General features: G+C 35.7%; 1 pseudogene; it reads left to right on the top strand.

Annotated features, from left to right (window-relative positions):
• Positions 1-17,193: 17,193 nt before the first annotated feature.
• LOC120590679 (uncharacterized) lies at positions 17,194-17,312 on the top strand (annotated as a pseudogene).
• Positions 17,313-19,859: the final 2,547 nt, after the last annotated feature.

The following is a 19,859-nucleotide window of genomic DNA, read 5'->3' as shown; positions in this document are numbered from 1 at the left end:
TTTTCTACCTATACATTATCCAGGTACAAAACACCTCACAATCTCTCATATTTTCAGCTTGTGTGTTTTAAATACACACACATACACACACATATTATTCATAGATAACAGCAACATAGAGCAGAGAACAAGCTGACTTACATTTTCGGATTTTTGGGTTACGATAGCAATTTTTGTGATCAGAGATGTTATTGGCAATTGAGTTGAGTGTTATTTAATTTGGTACTACTTTTCCAACAAAAGTGCTTGCTACATTATAATTTATTTTGCCTTTTATAAAATTATCTTAATTATGCAGAAAATGGTACCATTATGGTTGACTTTTGATTAGCATAGTCCAAGAAGAGAATTTAATCCAAGCAAGGATGTAAAGATATGGATTTTCTGTCTTCTATGTCACAGGGTCAAGTATAATGTGGATGCTGTTTGTATTAATATTAAATTCCTAGCAATAGCATTGAAATCTGTCACTATTATTGATTCCTGTTTTAAATAGCCAATGCCCATTGATTTGAGCAGAAAAATTATTGGGATGGATTTAGCCCTTGCTTGCTATGACTTATAGTCAATACTTGAGCTATTGAACAGACATTCATAATGTTGTACTTTATGCATACCCATCAAAGTACACAGCAAGCAAAAAGATACAGTGAGTGGGTATATTAGAAATAGCCTGTAGACCACTTGTCCTTGTTGGTTGTTTTCAGATGGCTTTCCAGGGAATTGGAGGGAAATTGTGCATAGATCTGTGAGTATCTTGCCAGATGTATATAGCAGAAAGTATGGTATCTGAAATATTATCACGGAAGTATCTGGAATTTGTAAAAAAAATTCCCAGGACACTAAGAGCATTAGAGTATTAGGGACTTTCTGGAGTCCTATAGAGTATAGACAATCATAGAAGTAATGACAGTATAGGCATTAATGAACATATAGCTAAGTCTGAAAATTCAACATAATGGATCTGAAAGCTTATGGGGTGATATAGTCTATTTCTCAACAAATATTAGATTTTTTCCAATTATTCTGAAATTACCTCATGTTCGAAGGAGTTCAGATCTTGAAAGCAGAGACACCATACCTCAGAAACTCTCAAAACTGCTCACTCAGAGTTATCCTTGCTCTAGCTAGACCCTTAGATTCATTTAATACGAACCTGAACTCGCACTTTTGATTTAGTCTTTGTCTTGTATCTCACTCTTGTATTACACTCTATGCCCTTGGAACCAACTAATTCTTTTGGCTTGTCCATATATTCTGTTGTTAACCCTGACAATTTTATATAGCTTCTGCTGGTTATGGTCTATGTGCTGCCTGCGTGAACCTGATTTTCCAACTTCCTATGATTTTCCTTAGGGCAAGGAAGAAAACATACATTCCGTCTTCAAGAACTGCACCTTAAGGTTTTCATTTGCATAGCTCCTATGCTTTTCCTGGTTTCTTGAGAGAAGTGTAATTGGGAAGGAAAATTAGCCAACAATGAGCAAGTAATTTTGTTTTCTAAGATGCATATCACTAACTTGTATAATGATGATCTTAATTTAAATTTTCTAAGTTATACTAATCTATAGAACCTCTATTTACGTGTATTAGTAGTTGAAACACAATTTCACTGTGCTAGGATTTCCAGGCTTACAGTTGTAGGCAGTTTGGTATCTACCTGTCAAGCACTTAAGTAATGGGTTAATAAAACATTTGTGTTTGGCTAAATGTTAATGCATCATGTTCTCAAATATATAAGGTTATTAAATTTGGTTGTTCTTGGATGAATTTCACTCTGTACTTCTCAAATGTAATAATCTTCCTGGTTTCACCCTCTTACCTTTAAAAAAAAAATCACAGAAGTGTGGGGACATTGATCAAAAGCTCGTCTCTGGAGTTAGGCAGCCTTGATTTAATACTGAATTCCACCGCTTAGTGACTATAAAATATAGCAACCACTCAATTTTTCTAAGGATATTTCCTTATCTGTTAAAGAGAATGAAAAAATGTGAGACTTAAAATTTTTTACATAATAAGTGTATCACATAGTAAACGTAAAATATTTGTTTGCCATCACTGTTATTAGTATTATTATTATCATTACTGTTATTATTAGCTACCTAGTTCCACCAAATTCTGGTTCAACATTAGTAAGTTGGCCACAGATCTTTACAGTTTGATGGATATTTTCAGACACAAGAATATTCATGTCCTAGATGGCTCTGCCTGCTTGTTTTCACAGTAGGAAGGGATTAAAGTTTACACAGGGCATAAAGCTAAGCACATCTCCAAAGAGTATAAGACCAAAATTTAAAAAAAGACTAGAAAACAATTGTAAAATTTTGTAAGAGTCACAGTGTGAGTGTATTCACTTTCTGTTGCTACATTATCCCAAATTTTGCAGCCTAAAACAACCACCATTTATTAACGTACAGTTTCTATAGGTCAGAAGTCCAGGCAGAGCAACATCGGGTCTTCCGTTCAGAGTTTTAAAGGCTGAAATCAAAGTTTTGGCCAGGGCTGCGATCTCACCTGTCCTCACCTGACGTTCTGGGCTCTCTCCTAAGCTCCTTTAAGTTACTGGGCAGAATTCAGTTCCTTGCGGTGCAGAACTAGGATCTCTCTCTTTGTGGCTGTGCGGGGATCACCAACAGGATATAGCACGGGAGGCTGCCCCAGTGCGCCCTCCAGAGGCAGTTCACAAGGCGCGCTTTCTTCCAGGCCAGCAGGAGCGTCTGCGGCTGTCTGCTTCTCTCTTTTAAAGGCTCATCTGATTAGGTACAACCCAGGATAATCTCTCTTCTGATTAGGAACTTTAATTCCATCTACAACATCTCCTTTGCCCTATAACATGATCAAGGGAGTGAGGTCTCATCACCTTCATGGCCTACCCTATCCGCACTCAAGGGGAGGGGATTATGCAGGCTATGGGAATCTTGGGGGCTGTCAGAATTAAAAAGTTATACATCAAACTTATAGACTCTTAAGTATAATATATTTATTGCTTAAATATTGATTCACAAACTTTCTTATAGTCCATATGACATTTAAAATGTTTTAATATTTGTTAATGAAAACAAATATTAAAAAAACTACTGGATGCTAGTGAAAGGAACTTCCCACAGTGTGCAGTAGCTTTTTCAAACATTTTGTCCATCCAGAGGTCACTGAAGAACAACAGCTATTATAAGACACTGTGAGATATTATACAAAAATTCTGCCCACCTTTCGTCCAGCATTCTTGTCTCTTGGAGCTATGCTGGTGCCAATTTTGATGTCTTTATTAACGCGTCCCCTAAGTGCCAGAGTGAAAGATTCAATAGGATGCATAGAAGAGCGAAGTGGTTTTCAAACCAAAAATCGGCCCTAAGAAATGGTATTTAAACCTATCTAGAAACAATAACTCTCTTAAACTACTTTAGAAAAAGTATTCCACGGTTTGCTTAGTTATTTATTTAGGGAAATTTTGTTTGTAATATATAAGCAAATTTTAGGTTATATAAACACATATTTTACTGTATAATCAGATTAGATAAATTGTTAATTAGATAGACTGATGGATAAAATATCTAAGTCCCAGATTTTATCCAAGGATAGATGTACTATTATTATTGTTCTGACTCTCAGTTGTCCATCTCTGCCAGATATAAGACAGTAGCCAGTTCCAGTAAGCTAATACAGTCAGTTCTCTGCTTAACTCAACATCATATACTAATTATCCTGTGTAGACTCACATCTTCTCCCACCTGGGTCTCAATGAAATTCGATAATTGCGTTACTTTTATTTTCTGGTAAGAGAAAGCCATTTCACAGCATCATCTAAGGGGAAGCAGCGCATTAACACTTTTGGATGCTGATCACTTGGCAGCATTTTTTTCTTGGAGAATGAGGCAAGTCTCTTGGAGTACCAGTGTGCTTATTATGGGTTTGCTGCTTCCATCGCCTTGCTAGACACAAAGTTTCATATAAGACGTCAGGTCAGAAATGTCCCTTTCTATGCCTTAGCAGCTCTTTTTTTCTTTTTTTTTTAAGACCATTCACACAGTGAGAAGTTATTTCAAGTAACGTTGTAAAGGGGGAAAAAAGACACCAATGTATTGTAAGTAGCATTTAATTTCCTGCAGGAGAATTATCGCTCAAAACTGGTAATTATCTAAAACACTGAAAGCATCCAGTAATCATTAAACAGGTTTTAATCTTTTGATATGAAATAGATGGACAAGATCTAAATGACGTTAGAAATAATGAAAATTTCTATATTGGCATAACATTTTTTGTTGTATCAATATTTCAAAATTCCACAAAACATTACAAAAATCAAAATAACAAATTATGAACAATCAATCTTGAAAAACATGAAAAGAATTATATATCCATAACAACAGAGATGAAAATGAAGGTCGTTTTACATATTTTTCATGCAGCATTCTTTGTTCTCTGGGCTTTATACGACATCAGGATAAAAATTCAAGAACACTTCTGATCATTGTCAAGAATTGCATTAGAATTTCCAGTTCTTTTGCTGCTTTTATTTTAAGCAAGTAAAAAGAATCGGTTATATTTCTTCAATTCTAAAAATAGTTCTCGACATCATGTACTCTACGGTGTTTACAACAAAATGTCTAGTCTCTTTATCAAATATGCAAATGTTTATTTTAACTTAATGTGATGTTTCCAGTTCAATTAAGAGTCTCCTGTGAGAGAATTCTGATGCTTGCTCATTTTGTAGTATCTTTGCTCTCAATTTGTACCACCTTAAAGTCCTTTAAGCCTGAAGTGCAATCATTCTGTAGGAAATTTATTTTCACATACTGTTCGGGTCACATTAGTTTTCCTGTTCTGAGTATCACATAAATACTTTGAGGTTCTGATGAAATCTGTGTGGATCCATGGATCATCCTCCTTGAAAATAATATACGCAATTCGGCTGATCTATTTCCTTTTAACTGAGTTAACGAACTTCAATTAAAGGACATCAGTTTCTTTCCCGTATGCGTAGCAAATGTGAATTTAGAATAAGCAAACAGGAAAAACAAGTGAGCCGTTAAGTTTGAAGTGTAATGACGGCTTCACCTGTCTGCACCTCCGTCTGCTCTTTGGCAAAATGCGGTGATTGAATGAGATGATCTTGGAATCCATTGCATCTCTGACATTCTATAATTATACATAATAATTATAATGACATTGATAATAATTTCTGTAGAACAGCTATCTTTAAATTGTGCTCTTCAAGCTATAGGGGGATTAGGCAGTGCTTAAAAATTTATCACAAGGTTGTTAATCAATGAACTGGATTTAAGACTGCTCACATCCTAACCAGAACAGTTCCTCTTGAATTTGTTTAATATATTAGGCATCTGTATGTAAGTTCATTTAAAGAATATATATATAATAAATACGGATATATGTGTGTGTGCTGTCCAATATGGCAGTTACTGCCCACGTGAGGCTGTTGAGCACTTAAAATATGCCCGTGTGATTGATAAACTGAAATTTTTATTTAATTTTAATTTAAATAGCCAACTATTTATTGCAATGGCTAGTTTCTATAATGTTGGATAGGACAACTATAGAAATTTTTGAGCTGAATAAACTGGCCTTGCTTTCTCATTATTAGTAATCTTTTCATTATTTAATTTTAATGCCCCATTTATTTTGTATTTATTCTTATTTCTTATTGAGATAAATTGACATACAGCATTATATTAGTTTCAGGTGTATGACATAATGATTCGATATTTGTGTATATTGTGGAATGATCACCACAGTATAAAATAAGTAAGTCCTGAGGCTGTAATGCACAGCGGGGGGGACTATAGTTAACAACATTGCATCGTATTTTTGAAAGTTGCTAAGAGAGTAGATCTTAAAAGTTCTCATCATTAGCAATCTTTAAACATCACTTTATGACTAATTAAAATAATTATTTTAGAGGCAATTCAAGCATCAAATGAATAATTATACTGGGTGACTGAATTCTTTTTCATAGTTAAAATCCAGAAATTCTTTTGCTAAGAATATGAACTAGGCGCAGACTTTAAAGCAGATAAATCTGGTTTGGATTCCATCTCTGCAGTGTAGTGGCTGAGTGTCATCTCTTGACAGCTGGGTTGCTAACATCTGTAACCCTCAGTTTCTTCGGTGAAGCAAGGACAATAATTCCAATCTCATAGGATTGCTGTGAGGATTAAAGAAAATAATATGTGTGAAGTTTCTGATGTAGTGCCTGGCTCATGAAATTGATTTTCTACAAATGTTATTTCACCTCTCTATGTAGTTATAGGACATGTAACTGAGGCATGTTTAATTCATCCTTTGAAATGTACAAGTAAAATCCGTCTTTAGCTATTATTGAGGACGGATTAAAAAAACAAACAATGGTACAGATTCTCTTAAACTAGTTTTACTTCTCCAAATGTAGCTTTTAATTTGACAGCCAACAGTCCACCTATATCCCAAGATTGGTGAAACAAAGATGGAGGATAAAGATTTTTCTTTATAGCTTACTAGAAATAGTACAGATTTGAATCCTGCAAATAAATCCACTGCCACTAGCAATGCCATTACCGTCAACTCTCTGCAGAAGGTACTTGTCTTAGGCTTTGAATACTGAGCAGGTGCTGATGTGGATACGCAATTCCTTCCTTGATTTGCCTTCTTCTCCAGCAGGAATACATTAACTTTAGAAGAGGAAAATCGGTTTCTTAGAAAGAGTGTTCAAGGAACAGCTCCGTGATAGCGCCTGCCCAGAGTCGACTTTCTGGGAATAGCCCCATTTTCTTGTAGGATAAAAAAAAAGATGTTTCTTGGGCAAAATTCTGAGTAAAGAACACTGAAAGGAGACTCTATTTTCTATTACCAAATAAATTTAGTACTCTAGGCATGCCCTGTTACCCACAAGCTTGAGACTTGGACACAAATGTCCCAGTCATGTGTATTTTCCACTTATTCCTGACAGTAAATTCTAATTCACAGATTTCCACTCTAAATGTGGTTAAGAGTTCTTCATTTCTTCAAAAATTTTAGTCTAGGTGATACATTCCTTGATTCCATGAAAAACCTGAACTTCCTTATAGTTGAAAATCAGAAGCCTAAAACATAATTTTGTTTTATAACATCTAGTTATATACTTCTTTCCTTGGAAAGAATTATTTCTATATTTTTGGGGAGGAGAGGAGATATTTTTAAAACCTAAGTGATAACTCCTCTCTTGGAATTCTCTTTGAAGCCCTAAAGCATAAAACAGATCTCAACAGACTCACAGGACATTTTACTAGGTCAGCCAAAAAATAATATTTTTTTTTGCTGGAGGAACTATGCTTTTCAGAGGGCTAATAAGGATCCGAATTTATTTCACTACTAAAGATATATTAGTAATTAATAGCCTGTTTACAGATACAGACCTTCGCTGACATTTGGGAAGGTGTGTCTAAACAGACTGTTCCAATTGACTTCAAAATGCAAAATGGCCCCTCGGTGAATTACTGAATTTTAAACCTCACCTCTTCCACCAAGATGAATTTTATGTAAACATTCTGAGCATCTTCTGAGGAGGCCTGACCTGCAGGCAACCTGTCTGTCTAACTCTGATGTTCCACAAAACTACATAATGCAAAGCCTTCTACTTATTCTAAAAATAGTAAGTATAATTAGTCTTGCAAATCAATGTTTCCACTCATCAGGATGACAAAATAACTTGTTAAATAGCATGCTTAATTTACATATCCAAGAGTCAATAAAAGCTTCATTTACCATTTATTTCATTATATTCTTTCAGGAGAAAAAAAATGTAGTTCATTGGCCAGCTGCCACTCTCCGAAATATAGAATGTAATTAGAATCATACTGTTGTCATGTTTTCATAGCAAAATACAATCTGCTTTTAGAGCAAATATGCCATTATCTTATCTGGGGCTCCTTTATTCATAATTATTATGATATTTATGCCTATGGGTTAAATTCATAAAAATGAGGAATTGAAAATGGATTTCACATGTAACATATTGTGACTAATTTTAGAAATGAAATAAATATATATACATACATGTTAATTCTTTAGTTTTTTGAATAAATGACAAAAATAATGTATAACAGTAAATGTTATTTTTAAACATAATTAATGCCAGTGACATTTCCCTAACTAATGTTTTCAAGTGACAGGAAAAAAAAGTAAATCAAAAAATTTTACTGATACTGGAATTGTACCATTACTAAAGTATTTTGAGGACAAATAGCAAAAACCTACCAAACTTATGCAAAAATATAAAAAATTTTTACTTATGTGTCCATTACTTCTGTATTTCTACATTCATCTTTGGATGTGGGTTAAATTTTTTTTTCATTTTAAAACAGTTCCTATGACATTCATTTATTCCCCTAATAAAGTAATATTAATCTGTTTAGTTTTCACTTATCACGTCATGTTCAGTTGACTCAAAGCTTCCCAAAACAAAAATGTTTCAAATCTTTTAAAATATGTCAATTTCCCAGTAGTATATACATTTGTCAAAAAACTGGAATCTTTGAAATCATTAACACGAGTACACTCTTTCCTTCTTGGCTATCTGGGAAGAAATTCATTGTAAGAAATTAGCTTTAATAGTATGCGCTTAGAATCAAGGATGATCATTTTTTGACATCAGAACAAAACGCATCATAATATGGGTGCTCTTTATAATGGGAACTGTAATTTAATTATTTAAAATCATCAATGCTTGTTGAATAGATGCATTGAGTTAGCCTACTGTGTTTTTGATACTATGCTAAGGATTGATAAACCAGTGATAAATAAGACCAAAATGGTCACTCTCCTTCAAAGCTTACGTTTAAACAAAGGGAAGAGAGAAGACCAAAAGTTCATAAATAACTTACTAAAAAGGGACTAGTGTACTTTGAAAATATCTAGTAGGATGAGCTGGGCTTGTGCAGAAATCCTTTAAATTTTCTCTGAGTATATTAAATATAAGCTAAAACCTGAAGGACTAGAAGTTTAAGAAAGATACTTAATTTACTCTTTCTTTTCTTGGTTTAGTTTATTTTGAAAGCGTTTTACATTAAATGTTGCATTACTTATAGACTATATCTTCTTTATCCATTCATCTGTCGACGGACTACCTAGCCATAAAGAAAGGTGAAATCCTGCCATTTAAGACAACATGGATGGGCCCTGAAGGTATTATGCTAAGTGAACTAAGTCAGATTCCACTCATGTGGAATATAAACAGGAACAAAAACAGAACAAACAAAAAAACAAAACAAACCCATGGACGACGGACAGATCAGTGGTTACTAGAGAGGGAGGGGAATGGAGGAGGGTAAAAAGAGGAAAGGGGGTCAGTCGTAGGGTGATGGATGGAAACTAGACTTTTGGTGATGAGCAGAATGTAGTATATACAGTTGTCGAATTATAATGCTGCCCACCTGAGATTTATATAATGTTATAAATCAGTGTTCCCTCAGTTTTTTCAAAAGTTGCATTATTTTATGTTTAGAGTAAATTATTATTTAGCCTACTTTTGTAATGAACTAGATAACACAAATATCATTTCTCTTTTCCAGGCTCAGAGAAATGCAATAACTTTTCATAGATCACATAGGTAGGAATTAGAGTAAATAGGCTCAAGGAAATAAGAACCAATTATCCATTTCTACCTAAACAGTCAGCTGCACATATGGAATTTTCACTGTGTGAACGATTCTGATTTAAGTTTGCTAAGAAATTAGAAAAGAGTTATCAATCCATTATGCATGTTATTCTAATTATTATTATGATTATCCTTATATTATAATTATGTTAATTCACTTTATCAACAATTAGATTGTCCCTTCTATGCACTAGGCTCTGAGCATACAAAGAATCTAATCCCTAATACAGTGCACAAAGAGCCCACAATTCGGAGAGAAAGTCAAACACATGATAATTATATACATAGTTCGGGAATAAGCAATAACTCTTGTAATCTCATTTGATCCTGAAAAAATAATGTAAATGAGAGGTATTTTTATCACATTAATTTTAAATGGAAGAGTTTAAATGAATTCCCTAATGCCATGCATTTTGTAAATTACGGAAGTGGACACACAGTGGCCACAGATTATAGGAACTCACAAAGCTAAGTAAAAACTACTGGAATTAGGTCTAAAAATCAGAATAAAATATAGAATTTTTAGTTAAAAATTCTCCCTCGATAATGGTCCCTAATGCAGCTTCTCCCAATTCACTACTAGAAAAACAATTAAGAAATAGAAAAGAGATGAACGTTAATCTAAGAGTGGCAATTAGCTATTGCCAACATCTGGGACTGGAGGAGACATTAATTATAAGATGTGTGGATCCCAAATAACAATCATAATCAGCAGTTATCATTCATTCATTATTAAATGTTCACTGTGAGACAGACATTTTGTTCTTTCTTGAAAGAAAGGTAGGATTGTAATTTAGCTTTTTATCCCTATTGTTTCGAAACTGGTTAAAAAAAAAAATGCCTATGCTGAGCAGAAAACGGGGCCGTTAGTCCTTCTTTCTGAGATGGCCGATATGAATACAGTCACTTTCAGCTTCCCAGAGACTGCCACAACCCCAAAACAGAAGGGCAAAGAGTCTTAATGTGTGTCCACTACATCGTGAGGGGAGACAAGGAATCGGCACTGGTCCCAACATGAAGACTGTAATTCCAGAAATAAAGTGAGTGCAAGTAGAAGAAAGAGCTGGAAAGTCTTTGATTTGCTTTGTACTACTCTTCATATCGTCTGAAAAAACCCCACAACAATTAAAGAGAAGATAGTATTTCTGTCCATCTATGTTTATCAAATGGTATGCTTGCTTATCTAATTCGGCCTTGTGATAGATTATAAACCAGGGCCACACAGTCTAGCATTACCATTTATAAATAAAAATTAGACTGGTCTCACATCCCTCTTTCCGTTATAAAATCTGCTCAATTCTAGCAGGACCCACATGGATACGGCAGGGACGAGATGAGTTCATACACTCTGAATGCACCGCATCCCTACAGACTGTTTCTAGCACAAACAAACATACGAAAATACCCCTGAGCTCTGCTGCTGCTTAAGATGCAGACAGCTTCAAGGGAATATTATTTCCAAAGTAACAATGAATGAAAAAGGATGTGTAATCTACAAAATCATAACTTTTTATTGAGCTCATCAGAATTAGTAATAAGGCAAAGAAACTGAACCCGAGAGAGAAACGATCCCCTTTGGTGAGAGACAGGGCATAAGAACTGTTTATTTTAGAGACTAGAAGAAAGATGTGAATACCAGACAGACCGATAAGAAAAAAAATGGCTAAAATTGTAATACATTATGAAAGAACAAATGTGGGCTAGCGTCATGTTAGCATAGTTAGAACCGCAAGGGTTTGGGGTTTTTTGTTGTTGTTGCTGTTGTTACTTACAATCTCTTTGGCATAGCTTTCCAATAAGTGAATAGTGAATAGTTCCCAGTAAGAGACTGGAGAGCTCCCCATGGCGGTGCAGGAACGGAGGTGACTGACCACCGGAGGGACACAGACTGCAAAGTCCTGCCAAATTTCCTTCCTCATTCTCTGCAACGAAGCTAAACCCTTAAAACCCTGGGACACCAGCAGCCACTACTCAACCCTCAGGGCCTAGTTAAAAATTAATTAATTCTGAGAAAGGAATAGGAGCAAAATCCCCTTTGTCTTTGGGTGAGGGTAGAAAGCCCTCTTAGGATACAGGCAAAGATCAATGGTGATTAGAGAAAAACCTTCTGCACCTGGGAGGGGGGCGAGATACCTCGTGGGCTCAGGACTCCGCATCCATTTCAGGCGGGGATCTGCTACTATTGGAGGGTGAGCAGGAGATCCTCTCGTGCCAGAGACAAATGAATCACAGACGCATGTCTGAGCGTGCTAAGAAAGCCTTGTCCCCAAAGGCCAGGTTTACAGGGCCTGCCTAAGGTGGAGGCTGCCCAACGCAACGGACAGCCAAAGTGCTTCCAGAACAAAGCTAGCTCTGAGTCAAGTGGCAGCGCCCCCACTGGGAAGAAGCAAGAACTCGCAAAGGAGAACCCTCTGTGGCCCAGGTGTGTGGGATAGCTGAAAGCTGAGGGTGGAGCTGGGAAACTGAGGAAGACCCTCTGCACCAAGCCCCGCTCACAGCCCAGGTAAGAGTTGCCCTTGAAGTCTGTGGCACACTGAACAGAACACAATAGTGAAACCCACATCCGGATCAACTCCTGCCCCTGTTGAGCTGGATCTCCGTCTGTTAATATATTTCTGGCTGATTTTAATATCTGTTGTTTATCGTTGGTTTTCAGCAGTTTGACTATATGTCAAGGTGTTTTTGTTTTTGTTTTCTTTTGAATTCTGCTTAGAATTTGCTGAGATTCTTGGATCTGTGGATGAATATTTTCCCTCAATTTTAGAAAGTCGTCAACCATTTTATTTTCAAATACATGTATATTTTCCGTATAATTTATTTTCTCTCTTTTTCTTCCGGGAATTCAATTACAAGAATGTTAGACTGAAATGTATTATACAACAGATATCAGATGCTTTTTTTCTGTGCTTTTAAACTTTTTTTAGAGTTTGAATTGACTTTCGAGAACAGTGATTCTAAATAGTGTTCTATTTAACCACCGGATAAACTCTTCATATTTGATATTATATTTTTCATTTCTAGCATTTCCATATGGTTCCTTTTTAGAGTTGCCATACTTCCTCTCTAATTACCTTCTCTTCATGTATATTATCTACTTCTTCCAAAACATACTTTTGTACTTTTTATCATAATTGTTTAAAATCACTGTCATAATTTCAACAACTGCTCTGAGTTTCCTTCTACAGATGATTCCTTGTCTTATCTGTATGTTACATTTTCTAAATTTTTGTATGTTTTGTGACTATATGCCATCATTTTTATACAAAAGCACAGATAATAAAAGGATATTTGTTTTCTGCACATCCATTCTTTCATCAAGCTATGGAGGCCAAGTGAAGGGTCAGTCTGGTCTGCAGTCTACGTGGGTCTGGGCTTTGTTGAATACTGAGTTTGATCAATTTGCCACTGACTTCGGATATTTTGAGAGTTGGGTGGAGACCTTCCAACAGCAGGGCATGGGGCTGAGAACTGGTGGGACTGGGCCACGTTGCCTGTCCTCAGGGCTGAGCCATCAGAGATCTTTCTTCCAGGTTGGCTGCTAGGTTTCTAGGTCACGGGGAAGTTCTCACTGTTCTCTTCTCCTTCTGGATTTCTGTGCCTTCGAGAGATCTCTACAGTCCTGTCGTCCCTTCCTTCAGAAGGGAGCCTCTTTTCTGTCACTGGGATGGCTCAGAATGTCTCAGAATTTCTCTCAGATCCCCTACCGTGCCTCAAGGCTTTGGTTTCTGAAATACTGGAGCGTTCGTCTCTATGGGGTTTCTCACTGTTTTCCCATCCCATCTCCAGATCTTGGTGATTAAAAGCCCTGATTCCCTTAGGTGCCCACCCCGCCCCCAGTCTGCATGTTCAACCCTCAGTTTTTGGTTGTTGGAAATCCGGGGAGGTTGAGAGGATGTTTTATGAACATTCCTTCCTCATTTTTTCATAGCCCAAAGTCCCGAGTGTTTCTGCTATTTCTATCGGATCTCCTGCCCTCCCACTGCTCTCTAAAGGTGACCGCTCTGCATTGGAGAGGGGGCCACACGTGTCCTGGAAAGAGTCTTTCTCAATTCTCTTTCCATGTCCCAGCTTGTGACACAACTCCCATGCCTCTGGTGAAGACGTATGGGAAAATGTTGGCGTTTGAGTGTATACTTGCCCTGTGGTGAGGATCCTTATAATTCTAATACCACTCGCCAGACCACTTGCTGTATGTTAAAAGTTTTTAAAAGTTTGTTTTCATTTTATCATTTATGGTAGATTCCTCTTCCACCCGCTCTTTAGCTAGGGATAAGCTCAGCCATGGGTCTTACATCTCCTATAAATGACTTGCCACTTTTTATAGCTAAGTATTTTAGGTTTCTCTGAGGCCTCAGCAAACTGATGCTTCTTTCTTGTGCTTGCTGTTCTACTTCGAATAGCTTCTTCTCACGAGATCTTTATATTCTATAGGCACTTACTAGAAAGTAACATTCAGTTACTAAATGGTGACCCTTAAATTATTCTTTGCCTTATACTATAATACGCAGTTACAACACATCGCACTCTATATATTTCATTACCCTGCTTTAAAAAATTTGTTTTCATAGTCTTCTCGCTGCATGAAATCATGTTATTTATTTGCCTACTTGTTGATTATCTACGTCTACCCTTCAGAGTATAATCTTCATGAGGGCAGGCACCTGGATTATTTATGTTGACAGCTCATTTCAGTACTTAGGAGATTGCCTGGTACAGAGGAGGTGCCCAATTAATACATTTTGAATAAATGAATAAGTAACTTTTGGGGGGAAGAGTTTGTTTGCATGACTATGCAAAAGATCTACTTTTTCTTTGAGAAATGCTTGCAATTGGAACCGCTCTTTGCCTCATCAGGCTGTGAGGCTGAGTGGTGGGTGGTGTACAGTAAAAACCATCCAACTCCGGAAGTCATCATCAATGCAAATGAGTTTCTTCAACATATTGCTTCCGCTCTCCTTGCTTCACATGGCCGATTCTAAACAAAAGCTGGAAATGACCAAGTTGCTACAGGTATTTCAATAAATGAAATTACGAAAATAATTAAGAGACAAAAACTATTTATCGCATCTACAATCCAAGTAAATATAATTTAAGGAGTTAAATGTAAAAAGAAAATAAGAACAAAAGCCTGAAAACTAATAGAAGAAAATATAGGGAAATTTATTTAGCTTATCACAAAAAAGACATTTGACACATAAAATAAATGAAGACTTATTTTGAAAAAAATAGATCTGGTTATGTAAAAATTAAACTTTTCAATTGAGAATCATCATAACCAAACTTAATAGCAACCAATTATTAGGGAAAATATTTCGATATATGACAAAGGGTTACCTTCTTAACATAAAATATAATAACAGAAAATATGACACTTCAAATGGAAAATAAGCAATGGACACAAATGAATAATTTTTCACAATTAAAGTAAATAATAAAAAAACAAAATTATCAGTTATTAACTAGTAAATGAAAAAGGCAACATCGAGATGGTCTTATTTTATGCCTTTAAAGTTGGCATTAAAAATTTATGTCAACCAGCGTTATCATGTTTGCAGAGAAAGATATATTGTATACTGTTAGTTGATCTGTAAAATTGACTGAAATCCCAAGATCAAGGAGTCAGCAGGTTTTTTTCCCTGAGTCTTCTCTCCTTGGTTTGCTGACAATTGCCTTTTCACCGTGTCCTCACACGGCCTAGCATTTTGTCTGTGCGTGCCCACTCCTGGTGTGTCTTCCTCTGTTCCTAAAAACACTAGTCCTATTGGATCAGGACTCCCGTGACCTCATTTAAAATTAATTACCTCCTCAAAAGCCTGTGACCAAATACATTGGTGGTTACGGCTTCAACATGTGAATTTTGGGGGCGGGGGGGAGGGGGAGACACACATTGAATCCATAACAAGTACCTTTTGTTTTACTGGCCATTTGGACCTTTCTTGAGAAGCGCTACTTCAAGTGTTTTATCATTTTCCTATTTGGTTTTCAGCTTTTCTCTGATTGATTGGTTGTTCTTTATACATTCTGCAGATTTGTCTTTTGTTAAATATGTGTATTGCGAGTATCTTTTCCTCATCTGTGGCCTGCCTTTCACTCCTGAATGCTGTCTTTTGATAAATAGACATTTTTAATTTTAACATAGTCAAATTTATCAATGTTTTCCTTTACATTTGTTTTCTATTTAAGAAATATTTGCTTATCAGTGAATGACAATTTTCTTCTGTTTCTTCTAAAAGCTTTATTGTTTTATCTTCCTCATTTACATGTGCAGCCCACTTAGAACTGATTTATGTATATGATGTGAGGAAGGTATGAAGAATAATTTCTGTGTGCATATCTATTTGTTCCAATATTTATTAAAAATGCTAGCATTTCCTTATTTCTTTGCAGTGTTATCTTTGACAAAAAATCACATAACCATATCTCTTTGGGTCTGTTTCTGGACTCCTGGTTTCAAGGTCTCTTATTTATCCATTTTAATAAATAAATAAATAATTTAAAATACATAAATTGAATGACATTCTTAAATTTTAATATTTTAGAAATATTTTAGAAATTTTTCTGTTTCGATTTTTCTATATTAATCCCATACTACTATAATAACAGAGAAAATCAATACTGAAAACATTGTAGAATGCAAATCATTTCTTTCTTGGCATAAAAATACTTACGTTATAATATGAATGAATATTCTCCTAAAGGACACCATTATCTCTTTCGGTAAATTTACTCAGTTGGTGATTGAAATACGCTTTCTTGACACCCACCTATATATGCACATATGACGTTGTCCATGATACCCATGTTTATGTTATGGTTATTACATGTTGGGAGGTCCCTAAGACCACCCACAAATTCAGTAATTCACTAGAAGAACTCGCAGAACTTAGCAAAGGCGTTGTACGCATGGTTGCAGTTTATTATAGCAAAAGGATGCACAGCAGGCTCAGTTGGGAAAAGGCACATACATGAGAGCAGGGTCCAGCAGAGATCAGGCGTGGGGATTCCTGCATCCTCTCTCAGCAGAGTCATGTTGGCAGCACTTATTCTCCTAGCAATAATGTGCATCGATATGCCACATTGGTTGGAGTACTGCCAACCAGGGATGCTCTCCTGATCCTCACTGTTCAGAAGTTTTATTGGAGGTTGGTCACATAGACATGGCTGACTGCCCATGGGACCGACCAGCCCTTCCAGAAGTCAATCTAAAACCATGCGGCCTGCCATAAATCACATTGTTAGCACAGATGATTTAGTATGGTCCATGGCCCTCAGGTAAATGAAAGTAGTCTTTTCAGGAAGGGCATATCAAGGATGTAGTAGTAACTTCCCAGGAGCTGGGGGCAAAGGGCCAAATCCTTCCTCAGGGCAAGGTTAATCTTTTAATGCACAGTTCTATATAGGTGTTTATTCAATTAGGTTATGCCAATTGTTTAATCACATAAATATACATGTTTATTTCTTTTTGTGCGTGCTGATTCAGTGCCCTATAATAAACTCAAAAAAGAAAATTACAAAAATATGGCAAATTGACACAACAGCTTCCTGATTTTTGAAATAAATTATCACTTGTCTACAGCCATGCTACCCTGAACAAGCCCGCTCCTGTCTGATCTCAGAAGCTAAGCAGGGTCGAGCCTGGTTAGTACTTCAATGGGAGACCACCTAGGAAGACCAGGTGCTGTAGGTGTAAAAAATAAGGGATTGTAAACTGACAAGGTCCTTGCAATCTGTGAGGTCAACCAAGGGTTGCCTCACCTAAAAAAAAAGAAAGAAAGAAAGAAATTATCACTTAATTCTCTCATTCTTTTTATTTTTCTGCAATAATTTCAAAATTTCAATTAATAAAATATAATTTTAACAAAATTAATTTTAATAAAATTTTTAAATAAAATTTGATTTTATTAGTGGAAATCTTGAAACCACTGCTGAAAAATACATTAGCAATCAACATTTAAGGGAAATTCTGCAGTATAAGTAATAACAAATGATGCTTAGAATTCATTGAGACACAAGTTTCTAAAATGAAGAATCAAACAAAGATATCCATTATCTTTCCTACTTTTCCCATTTGCATTAGAACTATTATTTATGGCAATTAGAAGATAATGCATTTTAAATATATACAAATCAGAAAAGGTAATAAAATCTTTCATATTGATGTCATTACCACTCATATTCCCTAATTCCCTTATACACAGAATTATTAGTAGTGCTAAAAACAAAATTCGACCAAGTAAATTTCAAGATCTATTTGGCTTTACTGAGTCATGAATCCAGCAGCATCCCATCCAGCAAGGAAAAGGATATTCTGAGGGGTTGTATAGAATGGAAGGTTTTATAGGAAGAAGCGTGTGACAGGGGATTTATTAGCAAAATAATAGAAAAGACAGTTTTTAGACCAGGAGGTCTTCCTTTTGGGGAGAAGGGACTGGGAAGGGTTTTATCATGCAGACCTCTTCTTGTTGTAGAGGATAGAGAGGGTCCACGTGATAGATGACCTCATTGGTGCTGACCAGACTCAGTGAGTAACATTACATTTGTAGGGAAGTTTGAAACTGCAGTTAGGTTAAGTATTAAGTCTAGGTCTAGAATCATGGACTTCAGTATAAGTCATGCCATTTCAGGCTGTGGTTTTCTCTTTAACAGTAGTTATTGTGGAATTGGATCTAATTATTAATCATGAAGCACATTTTCTCAACTGTGAGCATTTTCCTATTATTTGCATTTTATTTTGTACACTTAAATCTGTGAAAAGAAATTTGAAATGAGAAATAACTGAATGATCAGATTAAAACCCGCACCAAAGATAAGGGTGTGTTGCGAGAATATTTAACAAAACAATTTCTAGGTTGTTTTTTATCAAATGCACCTAACCTGGTCTATGTGCACAAATGTATAATGTGTCATTTGGCTATAGATCATTCGCATTTCATAAACAAATTTCAATGTATAGTTCTACTAAAGAAGAATTGTCAAGTCATTGTTTGCTTCTAAGAGTAAGAGTTTCTTCAACTAATGAGAAGAAATGCTTAATAGATATTACTTCCTACACTGACAATGAACCTCATTAAAGGACAACCAGTTATGAACGGTTGTAAAGGTTAGAGAATCAAGAGGATAATCAATAAAAGGCAAGAGGCAGTTAGAGACCTCACGATTTCAGAAGGGAAAATCTTTCTTATGAATCCAGAACTGAAAATAGAGGGGGAGGATCATCCCTAGAATGCTTTTCTGAAGCAGATGCTGAAAACAGTTCCCATGTTAATTCTATCTAGGTTCTGAGCTGATGCAATCTACTTTAATTATTCAAATTGTAAGCATTCTGCAGCTCGCTCACCCTTATAAGAACAGCCTTCACTCTCTCAGGTAGCAGCACTATGGACTTAGAATTAGCAGGTATTTAAATGTATTACCACCAAAGCATGAATTCCTTGGACTGAAAAATCTGGAGAAATAGTCGTTCAAAAACATATTCCAGAATATGAAATACTGCCATTTGCGACAACATGGATGGATCTTGAGATTATCGTGCTAAGCGAAATAAGTCAGACAGAAAAAGTTGAGGACCACATGATTTCACTCATATGTGAGATATAAAACTGAAAGCAACAAACGAACAAGACAAACAAAAACTCATAGACACAGACAAGAGTTTAGTGGTTACTAGAGGAAAAGGCGGGAAGTAGACAAGGGCCAAGAGGGTCAAATATATGGTGATGGAAGGAAATTTAACTTTGGGTCATGGACACACAACGCAATATACAGATGACGTATTAATTAATTGTACACTTGAAACCTATGTAATTTTATTAATGTCACCCCAATAAATTTAATAAAAATAAAATAAAAATAAAACTTTAATTAAAAAACAAATTCCATTACCTACAATTTATAAAATTAAAAAATTCTTCTATTTTTAAACAACAAAATATGGACGTATCAATGAAAGATTGGTGGGTAAAAGTCTTGTACATGGGGGTTAGGGGGCTGTCTTCTTGGCATTTAAAAGCACAAAATTTGCTGCTCATCATTAACTATACAAATTCTAGTTCTGTTTAAAAGAAGTGCCAAGACACCTTCTTCATCAAAACGTGGATACCCTGATGACTGCTTAAATAAAGGGAACCATCGTCTAGCATTTGTAAGAGTTTTTGCTATTTCAGAATTCTTATTATAATGGTACTTATTGCTATCGATTTTTATTTGCATTAAATATCTTTCTGTATGCAGAAGG

The sequence above is a fragment of the Pteropus medius genome, unplaced genomic scaffold, assembly GCF_902729225.1.
Source record: "Pteropus medius unplaced genomic scaffold, Ma_sr-lr_union100, whole genome shotgun sequence".
Lineage (NCBI taxonomy): Eukaryota > Metazoa > Chordata > Mammalia > Chiroptera > Pteropodidae > Pteropus > Pteropus medius.
The sequence above is the reverse complement of the archived record's forward strand: the minus strand, read 5'-3'. Positions and strand labels throughout refer to the sequence as shown.